General features: G+C 32.9%; 1 protein-coding gene across 1 annotated transcript in view; it reads right to left on the reverse strand.

Annotated features, from left to right (window-relative positions):
• Sgcz (sarcoglycan zeta) overlaps positions 1-26,583 on the reverse strand; it is a 452,049-nt gene that overhangs the window by 407,890 nt on the left and 17,576 nt on the right. The gene's annotated exons all lie outside the window — the stretch shown is intronic.

Genomic DNA, 26,583 nt, shown 5'->3' on the forward strand with positions numbered 1-26,583 from the left:
GAAAGGCCCAGTGTGGATAATTTTAGAGGAGTTTATTGAATTATACAAAGTTTAATGTTCATTATTGATTCAAGTTTTTTTTCAAATCAAATTCCATGCTGATGAATAATTTGAAGGTAAACATTTTGATTTAAAATATCTTCAGATGGCAAATAGATAATTTAGAAATATGTCATAAATTTAGTTATTGCTTCAAAGAAACTCACCATGTCATAATTTTGAATTTCTAAGTACAAATTTTGAAGAAAAGGATTATAACTTATTGATCATCCAGATTAATTTAAAATATCTAAGTGTACTATTATGTCAATCAACAGAATTTTTTTTCCCTTTCTACATTGGTTTCCATAATTCATGGCAGAAAATTAGTTTTAACCACATCAATCAAAATACATATTTATTCTGAATAAGAACAATTATTACATTAATTTGAATAGCTCTCAATAGGGTTCCAGAAATAAGTCTCAGAAAATTAATAAGATATGGTTACATAGCCCTGGATTCTCATGCTGTTACAGTGACTAAATGATGGCCAAATGATAGCAGGGCTCATGAAAACAAAAGAGAGAGCAAGAATAGAGCAGAAGAGACAGCTGAGCAAGGAGTAGCCTCTGGTCCTGTAAGCCAGACTGACTCCATCAGGAGTAGGTACCCAATATGGGACAATAAATCCTTAAGCACCATGTGGACAAATTGAAGAATGAAGTAAGAAAGAATGTGAGTTGGGCCAAACAGATTCTAATGGATGCTGAGGCAAATAAATGCTGGCCATTCCATGTCAGAAGTTGGAGCTGAGCTGTTGAAAACAGAGAAGTCATGAGATGCCAGGTGCAAGTTGAAATTCCAAGTTAGCCAAAGCTACAAGGGAGCAGACAAAGCCTGTTAGCTGAAAGGTCCTGTACCCTCTTGTGAATAAACACAGGCAAGGTATTTAAGTTCTAAAATTAACGTGACTCTTCTTAGTGAAGCAGGTGCTCAGAGAGAACCAGAGATAATTAGATACTCATAAAAAAAGATGGGAAGAAAAACTGTTTTCTAGGTACTTTCATGCTTGAGTGCCCAAACTCTGTTGAATTTTTAATATTTGAGATTAGTGAGTTTTTCTCCATACTGCAAAGTTTCTATGTAGAACCATATGTTCAGTTTCCAGCATGGTCATATTGCATCATTTGTCTTCTACCTTACCTTCTTCTAATCAATAATTTATTGATCTAATCTCTACTTATTGAATATCTCAAATGAATTCCATTTTGCATGCAACCATGGGAAATAACCAAAAAAGAAGCAGGTTTTTGTTTTGTTTTGTTTTGGTGCACTCACCATTCAGAACTGAGGACTATGAAGAAAAAAGGTAATTAAGGTGCAAGATGAAGTAGAAGCCTTAGTCTAAAATTGACCTTCAGCCTTAATAGGAAGGGAAAGGGCATAAAGAACAGAAAATACAATTCAGTTGCTTACTCAAAGAAATGCACAGCATTTATGTCTTTCGATATCCAGTACAAATCATGGGACCTGAATGCTTTAAGTTGATATTACTGACAGCAACTATAATCTTGAAAATGTTTGCTAAGACATTGATGCTATATCCTCTTATTAATAAGCATAGGGGAAAGAATTTAATTTCTAAGATCAATGTGACTCTTCTTAGTTATTTCACATTAAAAGTCGAATCAGTAAGGTTGGAACAGAATATCACATGGCTCCAAAACTCTGTGACCCTCTGTGTTTGCATAGCAATAGTCTATGATTTATGTTAGAATTTGGCATCAAAAACTTCATTTAATAACTTATACTGCTGCATTTTTCTGTGCCCTAACTATAGTTTAAATTTTGAGTCACTAAATGGGAAGTAAAGCATCTATTTTTATCGCTCAAGTGACATCTTTAAAATAATTAACGGTTTAAATTTGATTATTTAAATTTGATTAGTAAATATTTCTATTGATTTTCCTGGGAGGGGGAAATAATGCATTTTTCTAACTCTCTACATTAACAAATACAATCTAAATTAATCTAAAAGTAAGGATCTACTATTGAATACTAGATGTATACCTTAATTTTCTTCTTGTTCGCCACTGAATAAACAAGTTACATCACATGTAGAGGTCACTAAAAGGTTTCTGAATGACAAAAAAAAAGAAAATAAATCTTGGAGAAACTATTTCTATAATCCAAACTAACTGAAAATCTCAAAAGAAGTTTTTAACTGGTAATTTTTTTATAAAATATTATCAAGGGAAGTAGAAATATTAAAACACAATTCCTCTAACCCAAGTATATGTTCAATGCATTGTGTGTGTGTGTGTATGTGTGTACCTGTGTAAATATACAAGAGCATGATAAGCATTTTGACAAAATCATGGACTTTCCATATTGTCCCTTTTGAAGCTTAATTTCATCATGGATTCATGTGAAGGTAAAAGTGCCCCAAGAAAATAAAATAAAAGTAATAATTTTAATGTTTCCAAGTTTTCACTTCTGAAAATAAAGCATCTTAGTCATTGGGAAAGTATAAAAAATTCTGTAGTTCAAGTTAACATCCTATGAAAGGAGACTCCAAACACTCCTCTTAGAACTTGAAAGACAGGGAGCGGCTTTGTACACAGTAGGGGCATTGATTGGGCAATGGTTGAGGATTGATGCTTGTTTATGTTACGAATAACTATGGCTCCTTGAGGTTTACTGTTTATCTACCATTTGTGAAGTACTGGGAGTAGTCTGGTCAAGCAATATTTGATACTAATGATTAAGGATAAGGAAAATATCAAGAGTATTCTCTTGAAATAGTTGGAGAGAAAACAAGTGCACCAACTGTCCCTCTCAGTCATTGTATCAGATTCTCATCTGCATGCTTCCAATGTAATTGAAAAATCACTAAACATTTGACCTTAAAGAAATAGTATCCTGGGTGAACCTTCCTTGCCCAAATAGAAATTCTTCAAAAGAAAGATTATATAGTCCCTTAGGTAAAAGAGTCCAAGCAGTAGAGGCTAGAAGGAAAGCTGGGGAATCTTTCCGCATTTGGAACCTCTGTACTTGGTTGATGCTAATGTGCTGTTCAGTTTCTAGGAATGAAGCAACAATGGGGCTGGCTGCTGTTTGCTCCTCCACCTCAAATTTTCTGACTCCAGGGATCAAATGCCAAAAGCTATGGCTTCTCTAGGATACCCTTACCAGTGTCCTCATGGGCTGCCATCCTGCTCATGATTTTCCCTTCCTGATAGACTGACGTATGGATTTGGGGCTTGCTTAGCCAGTCTGCACAATAATATAGTATGTTGTAATAAGTTCACCAATGTATATATTAATAACATACAGAATACATGTTTTGCATCATTTATATACTATCTATATTTATACATTTGTAATGTATGTATGGGGATTTATAAGGTTATATGGGTTCCAGTCTTTTTAATATAAATATTTTATTATTAATCAAATGGATTTAAAAAAGAGTATCCTAAGTCGTTATAGTGAACCCAAATCATTATTGTATAAAATGATTAACATACATGTATGTGGAAGCAGGTGTGTGTATAATATATGCACATAAAGACAATTAAATAGTTGTGTAACATGATCAATCTTCCTTCTCAGGTACTGTTGAAACCTTTACACAGGGTGGTTGTGGCTTCATCCCATGAATTCTAACCTCTGTCTCTTTCTGTACCCAGGGATCAGTGCTTTCTGGTATTAGAACTAATTGCAGAGCTTTTAGTACCTCCATTGCAAATGTCTAATGTTCGATATGTAGGTAACAGAGATGGTCGGGCTCAATGACCCAGACATTGAAAGCAATATCTCTATTGGTCTCCAGGTTCATTGGTTTGGGGGTCTGGCGTTTAAAATTTAGTATTTGTGAATTTTCTCTAATGATAATGTCCTCTGCAAACTCTCATCACCTTGAGAAAATATTCTGCACAGCTGGTTGGATGGATTTTATAGATCCCACTGAATTGGGAGGGAAAATATGGATAATTTCAGTTCATAGCTGATAGGAAGTACAATAAGACTGCCATCACTGGTTATTGGATTTCTTTTTTAATCTCCCATTTTGCAACAAAATCTGAATCCTGAAATTTTGCTTATTGCTCCTCAGCTCAGTATAAGTGAAAAAGAAAATACACATCCAGAAAGGGAAGAAGTGATTGGGGAGGGAAGAAGATGTGAGTGAGATAATGCACTTACTGATTCAACATACATTATTCATGGCCCTATGATTGATCCCTCTACACGATGTCATTTTAGGAAATAGAAATTTGATTATAAAACTGAAAATTAAAAATAAATATCATTTGTTTTATACACTTGATTAAGAACAATATTGTATCTATATTTAAAAAGAAAGAAAACCCATGGAAGAGAAAGGTGTACATCCATAAAATAGAAACCTCTTTGTTATAAATAAGTGTGATTCATCAGTGTTTTTTAGCAGTTCAATTCACAATAGCCAAGCTATGGAACCAACCTAGGTGCCCTTCAACAGATGAATGGATAAAGATAGATAATGGGGCATATATAAGCAATGGAATATTATTCAGCCATAAAGAAGAATGGAATTATGCAATTTGTTAGTAAATGGATGGAACTAGAGACTATCATGCCAAGTGAAATAAGCCAGTCCCCCAAAACCAAAGGCCAAATGTTCTTTCTGATTTGTGGAAACTACACAACAAGGGAGGTTAGGGAGGTGAAGAATAGAAGTTCACTGGATGAGACAAGGGGAATGAAGGGAAGGGAGAGGGATGAGAAAAGGAAAGACAATAGAATAAATCAGCCATAACTTTCCTTTGCTCATATATGAATACATGACCAGTATAATTCCACATTATGTACACCCAAAAGAATGGGATGCTAATTGGAATGGGTTTTATTCCATGTATGTATAATATGTCAAAATATATTCTACTGTCATGTATGTCTAATAGCAAATAAAATTTAGAAATAAATAAATGATTACTTAAAAATTTTGTGAGATAATCTGTATGCAATATTTGAGAACTTTTAGTCATTTCATACTTTAAGAGGTTATTTCACTAGAAATACTATTCTATACCTTTTACCAATCATTTAATTTACCTTAAGTGAATTTTTATCACAATGATATTGACAACTTGTCATCAAAATTTCCCTTCCCTAGGATATCCTTTGGATATTTCAAGTGAATTTTAACTGAGGGGTAGAAAGCACTAACTGAAAGGAAACACAGGGGTATAAAATTTATTATTATTTTTTTATTTATAATAATACCCAAATAGTGATCATATTATATAACTTTAAAACTTATCATAAAATGCTTTTTTATTTTAGTTTGCTATGTAAAGAATCTGATTTAATGGCTAGTTTTTCTAAGACTATAATTGATATTGATTTAACTAAAAATAAAAATAATTATACATTGATTCTAGATTTCCTTGTGTCTAGGCTGAACAACATTATGCTTGTAAAAATAATTTTATATAATTAATATTTTATGAAAATACAAGCATGCTAATTCAAAAATGTAATGTTATCTAACATATATTTTGGAGGAAATAGCTTTTAAAACACTTATTAACAATCAAGGACATAGGTCTGAGAATAAACAGTCAATTAGTATACATAACGATGAAACTATCTTTTATCCCAGATGCACAATGACACTGGAGTAATCTGAAAATCCAAATTGTAGTATAAATTAATAGTAGATCATGAGAAACAATCTGGCCCAATTACACAACTATATGTAATGTATTTGCCCAATATTGGCTTCCTAAGAAAAGATTCATTGGTTTAGAAATAGTCAAATTATAAAATCTTCTTACTATATATAGGGAAAAATAACCCCACAAGATTTAAAGACAATATTAAACAGCTTCCCAATTCTCTAGAATACTCTTAAATCATGTGCTAGCAGCTGCTAAAACAGCAACAATAAAAACCTGAATGATCCGACAACACTGGCAGATACTAATTAATTACTTGGCTGAATATGCTACATTTCAGGAGTGCTGGTTTTAAGACTTCCTGCAATAAAACTTATCTAAGAATTAGAAAGTATGAATAGAGTGCTATAAAAGTGTTTGCTGAGCCTGAGTCCAAATCCTGTGTTAATTCTGTCCTTTTTAATTGACTAATTATTCTCCTGCCAGGCATTGCATCATATTGAATCATGTGTTTTAGATTCTATTATGGGGCAAACAGTAGGAAATACTCCAACATTGCAAAACAAAGCTAAGTTAACCTCAAGTAAATTAGGAAAAAGGAATGGAAACACCTCCAAAAAAGCTAAACAAACCAAAAAGCAAAACAAAACAAAAAAACTGGCACTCTGAGATGGATTTGCTTTTTGGTCTTACAGTGTTGTTCTGACATGACTCCTAATCATGGGGCCAAACTCCCCTGAACATTGTTAGTAGTGAGAATCAGACTTATCTGTTTTATATTATTTTGACCCTTGTACCTAACTTAAAAATGAACTTAAAAATATGTTTGGTCAGCATGTTCACGGCTGTGACTAAAGGATGTGACCAGCACAATTATCAAGGAGGAACAGTTTATTTGAGGGCTCACAGTTTCAGAGGTCTTAGTCCAGAGAAGGCTGGCTCCATTCCTTGGGGCTCCAGGGAGAAGGGGGCAGAGGGAAGCAGCTCACATCATGGTGATCAGAGGGCAGAGAGAGAGACTCCACTCTTCAGTTACAAATATATAATATACCAAAGCCACACCCTAATCCCACCTCCTTCAGCCACACCCTACCACTTCAGTTACCACTCAGTTAATTCCTATTAGGGAATTAATCCACTGATTGGGTTAAGACATTCACAATCCAATCGCTTTTCCTGGGAATCTTCTGCAATGTCTCTTGTGAGCTTTGGGGGGACGCCTCACATCCAAAATATAATCATGACTTTGAAAAAGCAAACAATTTTAAAACATAAAATGTTGAGTTCTTGCCTCATTACTTAGGATTGTCTATATGGCAAACACACTTGCTATTGTTTCTCCATCCCAGATATGACTCTCTTGAATTAAATAAAATAGTTGTGTTTTTTGAGACTGGTGCTGTGTGTTTTCACAGGGACGCGTGCGCTTTATCACACCTTAATGTACAAAGGCAATTGTTTCAATCAGCTTTTCCCCTGCTGTGTCTGAAAGACCCAGGAAGAACAATTAAAGGAGGAAAGGTTTATCTGAGGGCTCAGGGTTTCTAGGTCTCAGTCCATAGGAGGCCAGCTCCATTCCTTGGGTCTTGAGATGAGGCAGAATAGCACAGTGGAAGAGTATGGCAGAGGGAAGCAGCTCACATTATGATCAGAATGTGCAGAGAGACAGACCACATGCACCAGATACAAAATATACTCCAAAACCTCACCCCGAAAGCCCACCTCCTCAAGCCACACCCTACTTGCCTTGCCTTCAGTTAATCCCAATCAGTGGATTAATTCACTGATTGGGTTAAGGCTCTAGTAACCCAACCATTTTTTCTTTGAACCTTCCTGCATTGTCTCACACATGAGCTTTTGGGAGATACCGAAACCAGAGTGGCAATGGTGTAAAATACTGGGCAAGGACATGTAGTACAAAAATCAGATTATTTCCAACATAAAGTTTCTAGTATTCTACTCCAATGTTCTATTGCATATCAATTCTTTATTGGTCATAATGTGTGTTGTTTCCTGAGACATATACATATATCTATGTATATGTATGACATATATATGATATTTGTAAATTAGAATGTTTTTAATTAATGATAAATTATTAAAATATCACTACCTTTTCCAAACTATGGAAGTCTTAATCTAAAATATAGCAGTATTCTAAAATTATAGCCATAAATAAAGACATTGATAAATTAACATATTGATTGCACATATAATGTGCAATCATGTTTAGGTATTCATTTTATACTTAGACATATAAATCAGTGTTTAATTCTGAGAAGAATAGAAATGGTTTAAAAAGTTCTTTCTCTCCAAATTTCTGGCTAAGGAGGAATTGAAACAATATATGTTAATAAAAAAGAATACCAGCAATGCCTATATTTAAATAGTTAGTAAGACATTTGAGTTCTCATGCCTTCCATGAAGTATTATTTAGTTTATGTCAGTTATGTATTTGTACAAAGACACAGACATTTTAAAGAGAGAATATTTGTGTTTAATACCAAAGAAATGTTTATTTTTAAATACATTTATTTCCCATATTTATAAATATGTATAAATGTATAAACACATATGTATATATATGTATGTGTGTGTGTGTATATATATATATATATATATATATATATATATATATATGTAAAATATGTAAAATCTTAGAGATATCAAGATTTTAGAAAAGATTAATTTATAAAAAAAAACAGTAAGAATGTGGTCCTATTTTTACTGCATTTTCCTTTAGAATTGTATAATGTCTAAGGTATTTTTTGGGTGGCTAGATAGAAATTTACTAACCTTGCATTGTTCCATTGCAGTGAAATCCTTTGATAGTTAATTCTATTCCATGCTCCTTTTTGCAATTATATCTGGCCACTTATTGATATTGCTATTATTATCACCACAAGTATATTAAAAGAAACTAAGATGCAGAGCATTTGGTATGTGTCAAATGTCTTAGAAATGTCAAGGATAGTCCAGGACTCCGAAGCATGTGCTTGCAGTAATTCCTATGACTACAAGGTATACTAATTACCAAATTGAACTTCGCTTGTCTGAAAGAAGACTAGGTCAATCAGAAGCAGTGCTTAGGAAACAGTGAAAGCCCAGAGGTAAACTTCAGCAGTACCAATTTAAGTACCATACAGGGAAGTGTTGGCTTTTGCCAGTCAATGTTTCAGGTCATTTCACTTTGATAATCTTAAATACTGAATTCACTTTAGTCTCAGTTATGAACCTAAGGTAATTCTATAATTTTTTAGTATAATGTGACTTCCCATATATATTTGTCTACTGGGCAAAACAGCAGTAAACATTGAATTTTCTGGTGCCCAAGATGGTTATATAGATCATCCATTATTGAGTATGCCTTCTGAGTTTAAGCTTGAAAGTAGTTAAGACTATAAATGTGAGCTTAATATCAAGTAATGAGTTACCCTAGGTGTAATGATAAAATCAGATTTCTGAGCTTGCAAGGCTGATAGTCTTGCCTTAGATTAATGTAAATTCATGAAATTACAAACACTATTTTGTGAATCCTGGGGAGGTATCCACTACTATTTTACCCTAGGAGGAACAATGCAAAAACACACCATAAGATCAGTCTTACAAAGAATATGAAGGATTTTTACCCTTTTAAGTTTTCTAATAGTTATCCATACAATCTAGTATAGTATTATACTATCCACACAATCAATGTATGGCTTATATTCAATAAGTGTATTATCATAGGCAATGTCTCAGCAACAAAAGCCATGCACCTTGGCTATTAATGATTTAAATGGTTTTCAAATCCTCTAATATAATGAACTTTATGTCAAAATAAATATTAATCTTTCACAGTTCACTGAAAAAAATCAAAATTCTTGGTTGACAAATGATTTAAATGTCATGTTATTATGTTTGATGAAAGGATTTGCAATTTGTCAATGAGGTAGACATAAAAGCAATTATAATAATTTCATTACTGTCATCAATAAGCAGGTGACAAGTACTATTCATTGTCACTTTCAGTTCATTTTGAGGACAGAAGATGTTAATCAATGAATATTACATACAGGCTCAAAACAGCTGATTTTCTTATAAAAAGAAAGGGAAAGTAAAGAAACCTCTTAATTCAAGGTGACCAAGACCCATTTTAATTATTTTAAGGTACATAGATGTCAAACAAAATTGCATTCACAACTTAAGGCAGTTTTGCAAATTTTTCTATTTTTGATTCCATTTATTCCTTGGTACTTAAGTATTAAAGTGTTTTAAAATGAGATAAATTATGCATATAATTTGACTATCCAGTTAAATAAAGGTATTGCTAATTAACTTCCTACTCTAGATATATTGTTTGTTTGTTTTAGTTTGTTTTTTGTATCTTCGGTGCACATTTTACACAGTAAAACATTTTGATTATATATGACACCTGATTAATTACATGAGTTGCATATCAAATGCAGACTACTTGCGTATTTGAAGTTTGTATGATTTTATTTTTTGAAAAAGCTCTATGGCTTATTAAAAGTGTAAAACTTATAGACTTAGCAACATTTTGTACAGTGAAGATATTAAAATCTTGGTTGATAAGCGGGAACAGACTAATTAATATTTCTAGAAATTTTACCAAGAGAAATAAACTTTTCTGTTTAAATAATTTTAAACTTACATGTTTTATATCAACAATTAAAAAAATATTTACCTTCCTATCTAAAAGTAGTTCTTAGGTGGACACTAATGGCAAATAATTTAGACATTGAATGGATGGAAGGGACCAGGGGCCAAATAGAAGTATTAAATAGCTAGAACCTCTTCTATAGAAATATGGCTGTATACATGGTAACAGTCTGCCTACACTTTTCCTGTGTGTCCAGAGTCCACCAAGATATATGTGTATGTGTGTTTATAAACACCTACACAAACACACACACACACACACACACACACACACACATTCAGAAAAAAAAGTCCTGGCACATTCTTTTACTTGCAGAAATAGCCACATACTACTCAAATTAATGAACTTTTCTAGTTCATTGGATCAATCATGCAGTTGGAAGCTCACATTAGTTTATAAATTGATACCCTACTGGTTCATTAAATCCTAATTATGTCATTGATGCTTTATGTGAGCAATTCTCACATAGATCTGAATTTTCTTTTATTTCTGGTTTTGATTTCTATTTTATTTTTATTTTCAGAGACAACCATTGCTCCATGCTTAGAGTCTGTTTGAACTATGGATTATGGATATTATAGTATATAAATTTTAAAGTGAAAATGAGTATACAATGATCCAAAAAGTAACTCATTTTTTTGTTTTATTTTCTAGAAAAAAATGCTTTGTAATAAATCTCTTTGTACGACTATGGACAGGGAAAATTATATACATATATATATATTTGCAAATATAAATTTAAAACAAGTACTTAAAATTAAAGCACTAAGATAAGAATAACCAAAACAATGGATCAATGGCAAATCAACTGAGATATGTGTGTTTGTGTGTACCTGTGTGCGCATGTGTGACAGAGACAGAAACAGATGAAAAAAGGCTGAGAGTCTTAAGGATTGAAATTTTTTTAAATAAAAACATTATAAATAAAAAGAACAGGATATTTTAGAATAAAAGAGTAAGAATCCAAGAATATACTTTTGTCTGGGGTCTAGTAGTTCTATATTCCTGATATAGGATTAAAGAAACTGAGCACCCACTCAGATTTCAAGTTAATCAAATTTAATTTGTGTGCATCTCAATCCAAAAACAGTTTTAAAAGTATAGCAGGAACAAATATAAAAATATTAAAATGAAGATACAAAAATATGTTTTCTGTATTTTCCATAATTGATTTAAACTTCTTCATGGTTCCAATTTCTATAAATAATATTGAGATAAAAGAGTATAAAGAAGGATGAATAACCTAAACATTTCAAGTTATATCTGTCTCCCAGTTTAATGCCTTATATGAGATCATAACAATATTTGATCAATTCATATCAATTCATACTTCAACTTTATATTACAGTCTTTTATTCTCAACATGTCTAGGTCAAAGGGATTTCAAGCAGTCAGATAATTTGTGGTAGGGGGCTTACTGTATACATGTCAATCACTTTCTTTTAGATCATTTCTTGCTTACCATGATTATGGCCATTGTCCTGTCTGGTTTCCTAGGTGCCCTATTGTCATACAACATGGACATTTGGTGAACTGTGAGAGTTGTGATTCTATCACAGTCAAGGCAATGCAATTGCTCCTGCTGCTGATCAAGTTCAGGATGATTCTCACAGGTATTCTTATTCTCCAGCAGTATTCATTATCTACCACCTGGTTAAAGATATCCACTCTCTGAGCTCTACAACAGTTACCTTATGCCGGCTTCAGGGGCCAGCACAAGTCCTGTTGAATCTCATTATACCCAATTTCCATTATCTTGGAAGCAAAAGAACTCTTGCATTGCTTCATCCTCACAAAGTTGTGGAAGAAAAATTAAGACAGTATCCTTATTTCCTACCTGAATATGCCAAACACATTTTCACACTGATTGACAATCCATATCAACATGGGAGCTTTCTGGAAAACATTTTGCTCCCAAACAGCTGAACAATAGGTAGGAAACATGTATCACAAGTTTTCAAATATTTCTTAAATCTAGGTGGAAGTTCAACAGCCAGTCCTCATACCACCTTCTGTTTTGATACTAAAGGATATTTAAGAATTCTAGTATCTGACTTCCTTTTCCTCTTTTTTTCATTTATTAAGTCTTCCTCCCTGTTATGCTTTGGATATGAAGTGCCCCATCAAAAACTTGTGTGTTAATGAAGGAATGATGAGAGGTGAAATGATTAGGAGAGCTGTAGCCTAACAATCCATATTAGTTTGGAGTAAGTGGGTGGTAACTGTAGGCAGGTAGGGTGTGGTTAGAGGAAGTAGGTAACTAGAGGCATAACTTTGGAGTTCATATTTTTGTCCATGCCTCTCGCTCTTTCTGCTTCCTGGCCAATATAAACTGAACAGCTTTACTCCAACACAGCCTTTGGTTGTGAAGTACTGACTCACCTCAGGGCTCACTGTAACACAGTCTTCCAAACATGGACTGAACCTCTGAAACTGTAAGCCAGAATACACTTTTCCTTTCTAAGTTGTTCTCCTTAGGTATTTAGTCATGGCAACGAAAACCCAAATAGTACACACTCAGGACTGGTAAAAAGAATCCTTACTTTTACCTTTCCTTGCTGTCCACTGGAAACTTGTGCCTCTTCTCTTAGGATGCCTTATTATAGGAAGAACAACTAATAAAGGACAATTAATCATAATCATTTCAATATATGAGAAAGCAAACAAGTTAATATGAATTTGACTGTGTTCAATGGGGACATTAAGTATACACACTCCTACAAATGTTCATAGAGGACAATTGCTATCACAAGAAAAGGTATCTAAGTACTCTAAGTAGCTGTTATAATTTCTGTAGAAGGAGAGCAACATGGGAGGTCAAGCTATATTTTCTTGTCAAGAGGAAGAGGTGTGTAGAACCAGACAAATGCAAATATAGAGAAATCTTTAATTTTTAAGTATACCTGTTTGGGTTTTGTCCCATCACAAATATTCTGAAATAAATCATAAATTTGAATGCTGTACTCTCCATTTTAAATGGTTCAAGATAAATATCAGTAAACATAGGCCCACTTGTCTTTCTCTTTAATAGAGCATAATTTTAAAATATTCACAATAACTGAGATATGTAATCAACTCAAGTGCCCATTAATGGAAGAAGGAATAAAGGAAATGTGATCTATATATACACACACAATAGGATATTATCCTTCATTTAAAAGAATGGAACCCTATTATTTTCTGCAAAATGGATGGAAGTGGAGGACATTATGTTAAGAGAAATAGGTCAGGCACAGAAAGACAAATGCTGCATGTTCTTTCTGATATGTGGAAGTTAAAAAAAATAAAATAAAAAGCATACTTTAGCACAGAATAATGCACTAAAGGCCAAGAAGGGAGTCAGCAGAAGAGAAAGAGGAAGATTGGATAATGAGTACCAAAACCTATAGAGAAAGAACAAGTTCTGCTGTTGGATAACTACAGAAGAACTGTAATTCACCATAACAAATCATAAATTTTATGAAGAGAGGGGCTCAACGGCTCCAAACCAAATGAGATGGTGAGGGAATCACGAATTACCATGATTTCATAAGTTTACATTCATATGCATATTTGAAATATCATGCTGAATCCTAATAAATGCCAATCAATACAAACTAGTCAAAATTTTAAAATATAAAAATTCTTTAAAATATGTATAACACTATTTTGTATATAGATCAAAACATACATTCTCTTTCAATACAGAAGTTACAATTATTGAAACATAGCAATATGTCCCCTTACACATTTGCATCTGCTCCTTATTTATATTATGTCTCTGTGCCACCTCAATGCTTAGTTGAGGTAATTTTTAAATGGATGTATTGTGTGCATCTTTACTCCAGGTTGTATTTAAATTACTGAGAACAGTTATGTAAACAACACACGTCTTGCCTACAGGACCTCCACAGTCCAGTGGGAGTAAATAAAGCATAAGCAGTTTCATATCAAATGATCATGTAAGTGGATCAAGAATATAACAACCTAGATGCCACCAGAGCTCCAAGCAGAGGCACTTAACCCAACCTGTGGGAGCGAGGAAAGAAATCATTGAATGGTGTCAGCAGAGGTTAGGAGAATGGTTTTCTTCTTTTTATAACATAAAAGAACCTTCCAGAAAGAGGGAATCATAAAAGCAAAAAATCATCTACCAGCAGCTGTTCATTACTAACGCATAAAATTGTGAATATTGAATGTTACAAGTGAGAGAAGAAAGTTCCACAGGAATTAGGTCAGACAAGATGCTGCCTGCCATGCTAAGAAGCCACCTGACTTTATCTGATAAGCAATGCAGAGTCTGACATTGTTCATGACTGATTAAGCACAAGTTTTATATGGTTTATTCTAATTGAAATACGAAGGACAGATTTCAAGTGGGTCCACAAGGAGTTGGAGGTAGTGATTAGTTCCTTGTGTCAATTTTCTTAGGCTAAAAGACCGATAGAGTTGGTCAAACCATAGTCTAGATTTTGCTGTGGATGCAATTTTTAGGAAAAAAAGAAAAAGGAAAAAAAAACATTTAAATTGGTAGTCTTTGATTAAAGCAGATTATACTATACAATGTGGGTGGACTTCATTAATTGGCTAAACACCTAAAAAAATGGAATGATAAACCCCAGGTACCACCAGCAGTCTGCCTTTGGCCCTGAGCTGCTGTGTCAACCCTCCCCTGGGTCTTCAGCCAGATGGCCTTCTCGGAAGACTTTGGATATCCAGCCTTCACAACATAATCACATGAGCCAATTCTTTAAAATATCCCTCTGTGTTGCTCTATTTATCCAAATAATTGCCTCTGTTTCTCTGGAGAACCTAACTAATAGGAAATATTATACAACCAAACTAACAAGAAATATTATACACTGTTATGTCCTTAATTAGATTAGAGAACTCTAGGGTCAGGGAAGGCTGGAGAAAGGAGGTAAGTTTTATTTGGGTGATCTACATGGAGAGGACTATGGAAGCAGGGCACTGGGCTCTCCGGAAAGTCTTATTTCACATACCAATCTGGAGCCCAGAGGTGTTAGATAGAAGTCCTCACCTTCAATTCTATGAGTGCCTCTTCCTACCCCACCTTGCCCTGCCCTGCTCCACCTCTAAATTTAGTAATGAGGGCACACTTGTTGTACATGTACAGTGAGAAAAGGGTGGATCCACAATCCTGAGATGATTCTTCACTTCTTGAAGAAGTGTCAAGAAGAGCCTAGGAAGGAAATCATGAATTGCCAAAAGAAATTCTGGCAGAAACAACAAAAGAGAACCTGAGGCAGCCAGGTAGAGAGAAGGTCCTTTGAATGATATGTAAGATATGACTCCACACTGGGAATGATACTTTCCATTCACATCAGGTAATGGCTTCTATGGTTTCAAAGGGGAACATTTTATGTGAGCAATATATATTTATTCCTAGTTTTTAAAATGCTGTTATTTTCTTCCCTCAAGTTCCTACAATTTTCTGTCTTCTTCTTGAATTTTTAAATTGTTATCAACCTCTTGTCTTGATATTGATCTTCTTTCATTAGAGACACCACAATGTTACTATGTACTATGAGAATTTTTACAACTGAATATTAGCTTTGTATAAAGTTTTATCTGTCTTTGATCTCTTTATCCTGCTTCTGAGTTGAAAACTTTATTATCTGTAAACTGGATATCTGTTATATTATATGCCTTACTCTTTATGATCTTTATCTTTCTTCTTGTTTCCCAGAATTTGGTGTTTTTTCCCCATGGATTGTTCTCTGTCTCATTGGTTTGATTTTTCTGTGATAATATTTATGTTTGCCATGCCTACCTTGATTATATTTCCACTTTTATGTATTTATTTATTTTAGGAGCTACTGGGGATTGAACTCAGGGACATTTGGCCCCTGAGATACATTCCAAGCCCTACTTTGTAGATCACTTAGAGACAGGGTTGCCACTGAATTGCTTGGCACCTTGGTTTTGCTGAGGCTAGTATTAAATTTACAATCCTCCTGCCTCGGTCTCCTGAGCTACTGGGATTACAGGAGTGTACCACTGTACCTGGCTCCACTTTATTTTTAATTAGTCATTTTAACTTCATAACATTATGATTTGGTGATCATGTATCTTATTTATCAGATAATTCCCTCTAATTTTTTTGGTGAGGATAATATGTAATCATTTGTAAGATGTTCTATTTCATAAAATTATCACAGTATCTCATGGAAATAGTTTTTTATCTTAATAGTTAGAAAATTATTCTTCTGTTACAAAATAAAATTGTCACCTACCATCTGCTGAGCCTTGGAATTGTTTTTCATTCATAAACAGAGATATGTGCTTAGATGTCTGGACCGCTGTTAGCTGCCTTTTGTAATTATTTAAGTTTTGTTAACTTAATTTCTTTATAGTGATATAAAAATGTCAAATACTGCTTGTGTGCTGGAGTAGATAATGAACAGATGTTAGCTCCTCTTTCTAGTACTTTAACTATCATTCATATTTCTCATATAATGCAAATATTTGCCTCTTGGATCTTCACTAGAAAAAAAAAAGCCTTATTGTAAAACATCAGAATCTATTTAAGGAGGAAGATTCACTCCTTCTATTCATTAATAGATTTTAAAGGAATCATGACACAGGGACACAGAAGCAAGTGAAAACTTTATAAGACGATTCATCAAAAATTTCTTTCCTGCACTAATATTTAGCTTTGAATGTATGAAGGAGTGTTGTTTATCCTGTCACTTGTCACACAGGGCCTGTTTATATACGTTCTCTTTCTGATTTTTGAGTTAAGGGAATTATGAAATAGATTGAGGATTTTTTATACCCACTTGATATCCTGGCACAGTTATAAAACCTATGACTTAGTGGGTTTTATGACAATTTGTCACTTCATCGTTCCATTAATGAAGACAACTGTAGACATTTGTGAGTTATTTGGTTTATGTTGTTCATTCGCCTTATTTCTGATCACTATTATGGATTTTTATTTGGTATTTTTTATAAGTATTTTTTTGAAAACTCTGGAGCAGTAGTCACTTTTAGACCTCTCTGCTAAGGCTGTTGGACTTATTTAATCATCAAAATATACAGTGGATTAGATGTTATTATTATTTTACAAATAAAAAAAATGAAATTGACACGTAAAAGTTAAAGAATTTTTTAAAATTCATTCAGTTAGAAAAGGAAGAAGCCACAGGTTGAACAAAGGTTTAAGTACAAAATCTGACCTTGTACACATTAGGTATGTTGATTTTCTTTAGTCTTTCTATTCTGCTTATTGATTTTATTGGAAAGTCTTTATACCATTATATACAATATTATTAGGGATAATATTTAGAATGATGGTTATTAAAATATACATATAAAATGTTATATTAAATATAATATTATTAAAATTCTGTTAGTATTTTAAAGTTTTAATTTCTTGTTCCTTATCGTGTATGTAGTATGTTTAGACACATGGACTTAATTCAGACTTGGTATGCTCAAACTCCTCTAAGAAACTTGTTCAATTATTTTTTTTAAATCTTTTAACTGTCAAATAATTGTCTGGATATTTCTTGGTATCTTCTATGCTTCTGCTGAATTCTTAAAGCAAACTTTACCCCTAATGGGAAATAATTACATAATGACAGTAGTAAAAAGAGACTCTAAATATTCTAGTTAATTATCCTGGGAACATAAATAAAAATAAATAATTTACATATAAACTACAATGGCACAAAAAGTACTGTGTAACAAGACTAAGTCTATATCTTTGACCTGTCCATGTTGCCCTCGATGCTGTGGTCACTTAAGCATATTTATATTTGATCATAACATATAATTGCAAAAATCAAGGAATCACAGCCTACTTACAATTTTAGATGAGAATATATTTAGCCAACGTGTAACATCTATATGAATTCAGAATAATTGTGCAAATGTGGTAATTTTTTTTTTTTGGATTTTTTTCTTCAATTTATACCAGAAATCAACAACCAAAATGCTCATCAGTCTCTGGTTCCTGTGATTGTTCTTTATTTATAATCTTTTGAGTTTTCACAAATTTTTTGATTCTTAATATTTTCCAACACACTTTTCTGTAATCCTTTCTGGCCACACCATGTGCCCTGTGATCACATCACTGTGTAATTTTTATTCCCACCTTTTTGTCCCATGTCTGACAGGTAGCTTTGACTCTACTTTTAGATGTTGCACTATACTGTCTAAACCTGGAAATGTAGTAAAACAGTTCTTCCAAGAAAGACTGTACATTTAAATTTAGGTTGTTATAGACAAAGCATTATATGAAGAAATCCTACCTTATTTTCAAATTCTCATAGGCAAATACAATGGTGTTGTGATTTGGATATGAGGTGTCACTCTGGAACCTCCTGTTAATGCAGGGTTATTCAAAGGTGAAATGATTCAATTATGAGATCTGAAACCTATTCAGTCCATTGTAGTTTTATGGACTAATTGTTGGAGTAGTGGAGTGGCTGGAGGAGGTGGAAAATTGGAGGTGTGCCTTGAAAGGGTTTATCTTCCCTGCAGTCCCCCACCTCCCCTCTCTCTCTTTCTCTCTCTCCCCCTTCTTTCTCTCTCTCTCTCTATTTCTCACTCTATCTCTATCTCTCTGCTTCCTGGCTGTCATAATCTGCATAGATTTCCTCAACCATGACCTTCTACCATGAGGCTCTGCTTCCCTTTGGGCCCAGAGTGATGGAACAAGACAACCACAGACTGAACCTCTGAAACTATCAGCCCAGATAAACTTTTCCTCTAATTGTTCTTGTCAGGTATTTTGGTCATAGCAATGTAAAACTGACTAACACACAAGGTTTTTAAATCTAACCTCTAAACTTCTAGGTCTGATGTGGCTTCAGAGGAATATGGCTAAATTGCATGTTGCAATGATTAACTACGTGAGGAGAAAGTTCAGAGCACACTCAAATACCAGGGAAGGTGGGAAGTGTAGGTTTGATCGACCATCTAGGCCTTGGACTCCTTCAGATTATAAAAACTTTTAGGAGTAATCTAAAATTGATTTAATTTTTTGAATTGAATTAAAAATAAGAAAGATACTAGAAGTATACAAAAGGGGAAAATTCACAGTCATTTCTATCACTGTGTCAAATGCACAGGACTCAAATGAAAGCAAATGAAGGGGTTATTAATAATTTAGGTAAAACTATGAAAAAAGAAGTTGTTCGCTAGAATTAGAGGTTGTCAGAGACTCAGAATCAGACACAGTATTGAGAAATAATAATAATAATAGGCTTTTATATTCTCTCATTTCAAGTTGTTGACATGGGAAAGTTGAAGGTGGGCTAACTGAAAGTGAAACATTTTAATGACTGATTTGAGCTTTTATTCTCCATTTGCTTCTGAGTTGGAAATTGGGGCCAAAGAAACTAGGTCAATTGTACAGAGGTTGTGGGTCAGAGTTCTAGTGTCAAAGAAGACCTGTTTTTTACTTTTATATATTTAACCTCTAAACAGGTTAATTCTGTATTGTTTTAATTATCAATCAAGAAGCTATAAACATTTCTTAATTTCAACATTTATACAATATTAATCTAAATATATTATGAAGCATAGTTTAATTAAGAATGTTTCTTCTTTAAGAGCATTGAATCATTGCTAAACTGGACATTTAGGGCTGGCAGGGAAGCATTTTTAAAGTTATCTCACGTTCAAAATAGAAGGAGTAAATTATCTTTGATCTTTCCAATAAAACAAAACAAGAAACAAGTAACTTAGCACCCGAAATCTGAGTTCAAATTCTTGTGCCATTACTCACTAATAGTGTGTCTTTGAACAAGTTAATTTAATCTGTAAATGGGAATTATAATAATAACAGTTTAACTGGGATTTTAGGAGAAATGACTTCACATGAATAATTTCATTAGCTATAATTATGATTTAAATAATCAGTTATATAATTATTATTTAGTTTATTTCCTTATTACCTATGATAATGAAGTAATTCCCTCATTATAGTTGCCCACCAGAAGAGAGACTGCACTGAATACTTCTTGCATAAAATCCTGTGGCCTCACCTTCTATGATATTATGATTCTGACCATCTATGCTACTATATGTATAAATATAGATGGAATAACCAAAGTTATCATTTAAAAAGTTAAAATCAGCCAGGTGCGGTTGTGCACACCTATAACCCCAGTGGTCTGACAGGTGAGACAGGAGGATTTCAAGTTTGAGACCAGCCTGAGGGACTTAATGAGGTTTAAACAACTTAGTGAGATCCTGTCTCAAAATATAAAAAAGGGCTGGGAATATAGCTAAGTGGTAAAGTGTCCCTAGGTTCAATTCCTGATATATATATATATATATATATATATATATATATATATATATATATATATATATTTCAATTCCTGGTTTAAAAAAAAATTATATATACTTTCAGGAAAACTAAAACAATTTGTCAGTATTCAGTGCTGTTTTGAATAGGTGCATTTATTTTAACAGGCATTATCTCAGACTGTGTTCTCTAATTGTAGTTGTGCATGTATATTCTTCAAATATTCTGTTAGGCAAAAAATAGTTAAATACATTTGAATCAGATCTGAGGAATTGTTTTTGCATTGATTATTTTCCATGGTATATATCAACATGACAATTTTCACATATTCATTGCTGATTCTATGAAAAATTTCAAATGATACATTTCTATTATGTTATTAACCAAATCATCTATATCCTTCAGCAATAAGTATTTTACAAATCTCATTCTTCATTCTTTATGTGTAGCATTCTTATAAGCAAGCTAAAAAATATCATCAAGCATATAACTTTCAAAAGAGGATTATTATAAATAGGATTACATATTTATTTAGCTTAATTACTGAGATGGAAATAATATATTCTAAGTAGGATAACCTAAATAATTTCCCAGAATACTTCTGTACAAAGTATAATTTATCTTATATTGAAAATACTGTGAAGAAACATCAATTAATAAATGAAGTTGTAAATTGAATTCATAAAGGAAAAGATACTTCTTATTTGATTTTTTAAATACTTTATATTTTCAAGTTTAATTAAAGGAACACTAAGAAATAAGTTAGTGTCCTTTATGTTTCAAATGACATTAATCATTATGCAAAACTGTATCTTTTCCACTAAGTTTGCAAGTTATTTCAAAAAGATAGTTTATCAATGTTTCATGTAATAAATCAATGCAATCTCTAGTTTAGAAATTCTGATTATATTTCATAAAGTAAAATATATGAGGCATATGTATTTTAATTTCATAAATTCTCAAGTTATTAATATTTAATGACAAAGAAATTCTGGATATAATATTGTTTCAATTGATTTTAGGTGAATTTCCTACACTGTATCAATGGATTTTTTTTGCCACAGTTTATGTATTCATTAAATTAAAAATTTAAGAATGTTATAAAATGAAGGTGCTTTTAAAAGTATGACTAGAGTCACTAGAGCCCAGCGCAGTGACACATGCTTGTATACCAGTGACTCCATAGGTTCGGCAGGAGGATCACAAGTTCAAAATCAACTTCAGCTGTTTAGCAAGACCCTAAGTAACTTAGTGAGACCCTGCCTCAAAAAAAAAAAAAAAAAATTAAAAGGGCTGGGGATGTGGCACAGTGGTAAAGTGTCCCTGGGTTCAATCCCTAGTACCAAATAAAGAAAAAAGAAAAGAAAAAAAAATATTTAAAACCAGAGGCTCCAGAAAATAAACTTCTGAAAATACTAACCATAAATTGAAGATAACCTTAGATATATTCTATCCAAGCTCAGCGAATTTAAGGGGAAATTTTTACCTTGAACACTTTACCTGACTCAATTTTATAAACACACTTAGCTTTACCTATGGGTTAATTTCTATTTAGATTCTAGTCTACATAGAAAAAGCATAAAAAAGCAACTCATGCCAGTTGAACACATGGTGTTTAGAGTACAGACATCATAAACTCATCTTTCCCCTCATCCTTCCCACACACATACACTGACCAATTAGTTCCTGTTTTGTTAGAAGATCAAAAAAGAAGGAAAGGTTAAGAGAAGACCTAGTTGCTAACACCATTGATAACCTAGTTGCTAACACCATTGATTCCTGATTGGTGTTTCATAATTTAGATTCCGGTCACTATTTCCCTGGTATAATTTACTATTAGGTATCCCACTGAATTATCTGAGAATGTTTTTTATATAAATAATTAGAAACACGAAGATTTATGCTATTTAGGTAATACAGCTGACTCTATAAATAAAGAGTGTCTGTTGCTTTTGGTAGAAAGGTTTTTTTTGTTTTTGTTTTTTGGTTTTTTTTTTGTTTTTTTTTATAACAGGGATTAAACCCAGGGGTACTTTATCACTGAGCCAGATAGCCACATCCTCAGCCTTTTTTTTAAATTTTGAGATAGGGTTGCATCAGCTTCCCGGGTTGCTGGGATTACAGGCATGAACTACTGTACCCAGCTGGGGAAAGCTGTTTTGCTGAGAGTTTGTTGTTTTTCCATAGGATAAGAAAAAAACATAGCATGCATTGATGCATTGTGCATTTGGACACTGGCTACAGAGATAAAACAAAAAGGAGATCTAATCTGTGTCAAAATTAATTTTTTATTAGTCATACAGTTTGCAAAATTTGGGTCATATAACTTATCATTTTTCAAAGGTGACCTTTATGTGTATAGATTTATAATAGAAAAACTTGAATTTAAGTGAAATAGAAGAAATTTGGGTACAACATTAAGTATGGGGAATTACTGCAAATATGTCTAACTTCTACATAATCATTTATACCAATACCATACCATACCTGAAAGGAGACTGGCCCCGGATTGACCACAGAAGCACACCAAGGCCAAAGGTCAAAGCAGATTTATTGTCAGAAGCCTTACAGACTATCTTGCACAGACAAGGAGAGAACAGCAACATCCTCTCAAAGAGTTACTTTTTACAGGCAAAATTATGGCCATGGGTTAGGGGCGGGGTTAGCACTTTCAATTGGCATAGCAACCAACACCTAATTTCTTGGAAGGCAAGTTTCTATTTCTCAAGGATAGAGATGGGCAACATTTTATTCCTCAAGGACATGCATAAGAATTCTTATTCTTAAGAATAAGGACTGGATTCATAAAGTGGGGGTGGGGGAAAGGAAGATGGCTATAGTTATGCCAGCAATACCATATCAGCACTTACACTGTCAACAACTCACTAGAAAATACTCTTTAACTCAGAGAGAGAGAGAAAAAAAAAAACAGTCATTTTTATTCTACATTGACTCCAGGAGATTATGGCGAATGTAGTCCTGATCAATGACCTGTCCTGGAGAGAAAGAAGTAACACTGGGTGGAAGGAGGCACTGAGTTTCCTTGTAATTGCCACAAAGTCCTCAACTTTTCCCCAGGCACCATGGAGCTGGAATACTGCAGAGGAGGCTCTTCTGGAGGCAAACAGGTTCAGGACATGGTACCCCCATATGTACCTCTTTGAATATACAGGGTGACCATCTTCTGCTTAGGATAGTTTCTGAAGAGAGACTCAGCTAAGAATCATCAGCCACTAATGTTAATGGTATGGAAATAATACAAGGTATAATACAGACATTGGTATTGAATCAACTTACGCAACATTCATAACCCTGGGATAACTCATTACTCATAATTAAGAATAAATAAAGGGAACACATTTATTCTTTAGACGTGATTGAACAACACAGTGTATATGGGATATTTCAAAAGAGGAGGTAAGAGCTCTCTGAAATGTCAGAATTTGGTTTGGTTTGATTTTTTTTTTAATATTGGTTAAATCTTAAAGTTATCATCATCTCTTGTCTACCTTCAATCTTGGCATTTCTCTATTCGAAGGCCCTTAAAAAGTATAGGCCATATGAGTATAAAATTATTCAAGAACAAGTGGAACCAACATAACAAATATTTTTATGAGGTGGTACTGCAAATTGAACTCTGGGGTACTTTTCCACTGAACTCCATCCCCAACCTTTCTTATTTTTAAAAAATTGGGAGAAGTTCATGTTCAGTTGCTAAGAGTCTTGATAAGTTGCTGAGGCTGGGATCAAACTTGTGATCCTCCTGCTCAACTCCCTGAGTTGCTAGGATTGAAGGAGTGTTCTACCACCCTGAGTAACATAGGACATCTAATAGGCCCTGAAGTAAATGATTCCCTGAAAGAGTTTCTGTCCACAATTTTAAGGAAAGAAACTACAGTGATTGATATTTAGAAGGTGAGCTTTCCAAATAAAAATCATAATTCAATAAATAATCTTTTATCTTTCACTAATTTTACTTAAGACAAATTTGTTTTTTCTTAAGCATTATCATCTGTTATTTTATCCTTGTCACTTTAAAATTGATCTTTAGAAAGAAATAAATCTATAGTCAACCCTTGATATGTGTAAGGAAGTGATTCCAAAATCATCCTGCAATGTCACCCTCATTGGATACCAAAATCTGGGGATGTCTGTGTCTATCATATAAAATGTTATAGTATTTGTATATAACCTATGCACATTCTCCCCTATATTTTATATCACCTGTATATAGCTTATAATACCTAATACAATGTAAGTATTTCTATGTAAATAGTATTATACTATATCCTTTAGGAATAATGATAGGAAAAATAATCTGTACATATTTAGGATAAATACATTTTTTTCTTCCAAATATTTTCAGTCTGTGGTTGGCTGACTCCTCGGATGTGCAGCAGTTAACTCTATTTCCTTTTGTCAATACACCCAGGGAGACAGGTCTTCATGCAAAACATGGATGGAATTCCAAATGGGAATCTTGTTCAGTGAAGTACATCAGAAAAGGAAATGAAAGGAGGTAGTTCATTAAGTGGTTATGATAGAAGTCCATGAGTCTTTTTATTAAGAGATTTATGTTTATTTTGTATTTAAGCATAAGTAAAAGATATCCACAATAAAATGATTAAGTCAAGTTGCATGAATGGAGCTATCAATAGAGTAAGCAATATCCGTTTGCAAAATAAGCATATGTTATTGTAGGCATGGGAATGAAACCAGATTAATCAGAGGGAGCATCGTGTCCTTTCTTCCTCTAAGTACCAAAGGAAATATCACTAGGAAAGCCAGTTGGATGAGTTGCTTCTAGTCCAAAGTGGGGCAGAGGGGCATATTTTCGAGTTCTTCAGATTAGCCTGTTTCCTAGAACTAAATTCAATTTAAGGTAAGAATCATTGAAGAGGAAGAAAATTAAAATATTTCTTAATCAACTATCCAATAGATCATTAAAGACTAAATTTCCATATAGGTTTTTCCATATGAGTAATATTTTCCCCACATGCTTGGTATTTTTAGCAGATGCACATCAGAGGAAAAAAAGTGTTACTGATCTTGGATCAGGTGTATCTTTTATAAAATATGCACTGACCGCATCTTGGTATGTTTGAGAGTCTCCTTTCCTCTTATGGATCAGTTTTGTTAGTTTTGAAAACTTCTTGCTAATTTTTTTAAGTAAAACCAAACTGATAGCAAAGGAATACACTTTTTCAATTGGCATAGTATCACTTTTAAGAATTCATTATTAATTCATACAGTCTTTAAAACATTTAAGTTTTCACTGATAGGCATTTTTTAAAACTGTAATTATAGGAAAGAAAACAACCAAGGTCATTTTGTATTGAAATAATAAAGTATAATTCAGATAGATTTCCAAAGATGATAGTTTTATTTTTTATTTTTAAAAGTAAAATTTTAACCTATATAAAATACATGTTTTGAATAAAGATTACTAAATAAACTTGAGAATAAAAGTTTAAAAATTTGACTCTTATGAGCATATTGAGGTAAGTATTACATAGTAATGTTTTGCTTATAAATTATTTTAAATTACATTTTTCCTATATAATTCCTTTTAGAGACTTGGGCAGTACTGCATGTGCTATATAAATCTCTTTTTTATTTTAAGCTGTGGCATAAACTTATTCAAAATCATTAGTATTTTTGGAAATTATTTTTTAATGATTAATATTATGATTATAACTTTATTTTTATGGCTTTAATTCCTCTCTTTTTTTATATCTTTACATTGCTTTTGTAAACATAAATTATTCTTATTCAGACACAAATGTTTTGTCTTTATTTCTGGTGATTGTCTTAGGGTACATAAATGATGTTGAAATTATTCTTTAAAAACCTGTCATTCAATCTAAAATATAGTATTGATTTCAAGTTACTTTTCAAAAAGGAAAAAAATGTATTTTTATTGCCAAGTGTGACTATACAGTCATTATGTTTGCCATTATTTTTAATAAAAGTTTAGAGTAGTTATCTTTAGGTGGTATGCACCAGGTGAT

This window comes from Urocitellus parryii, chromosome 14, assembly GCF_045843805.1.
Source record: "Urocitellus parryii isolate mUroPar1 chromosome 14, mUroPar1.hap1, whole genome shotgun sequence".
NCBI lineage: Eukaryota > Metazoa > Chordata > Mammalia > Rodentia > Sciuridae > Urocitellus > Urocitellus parryii.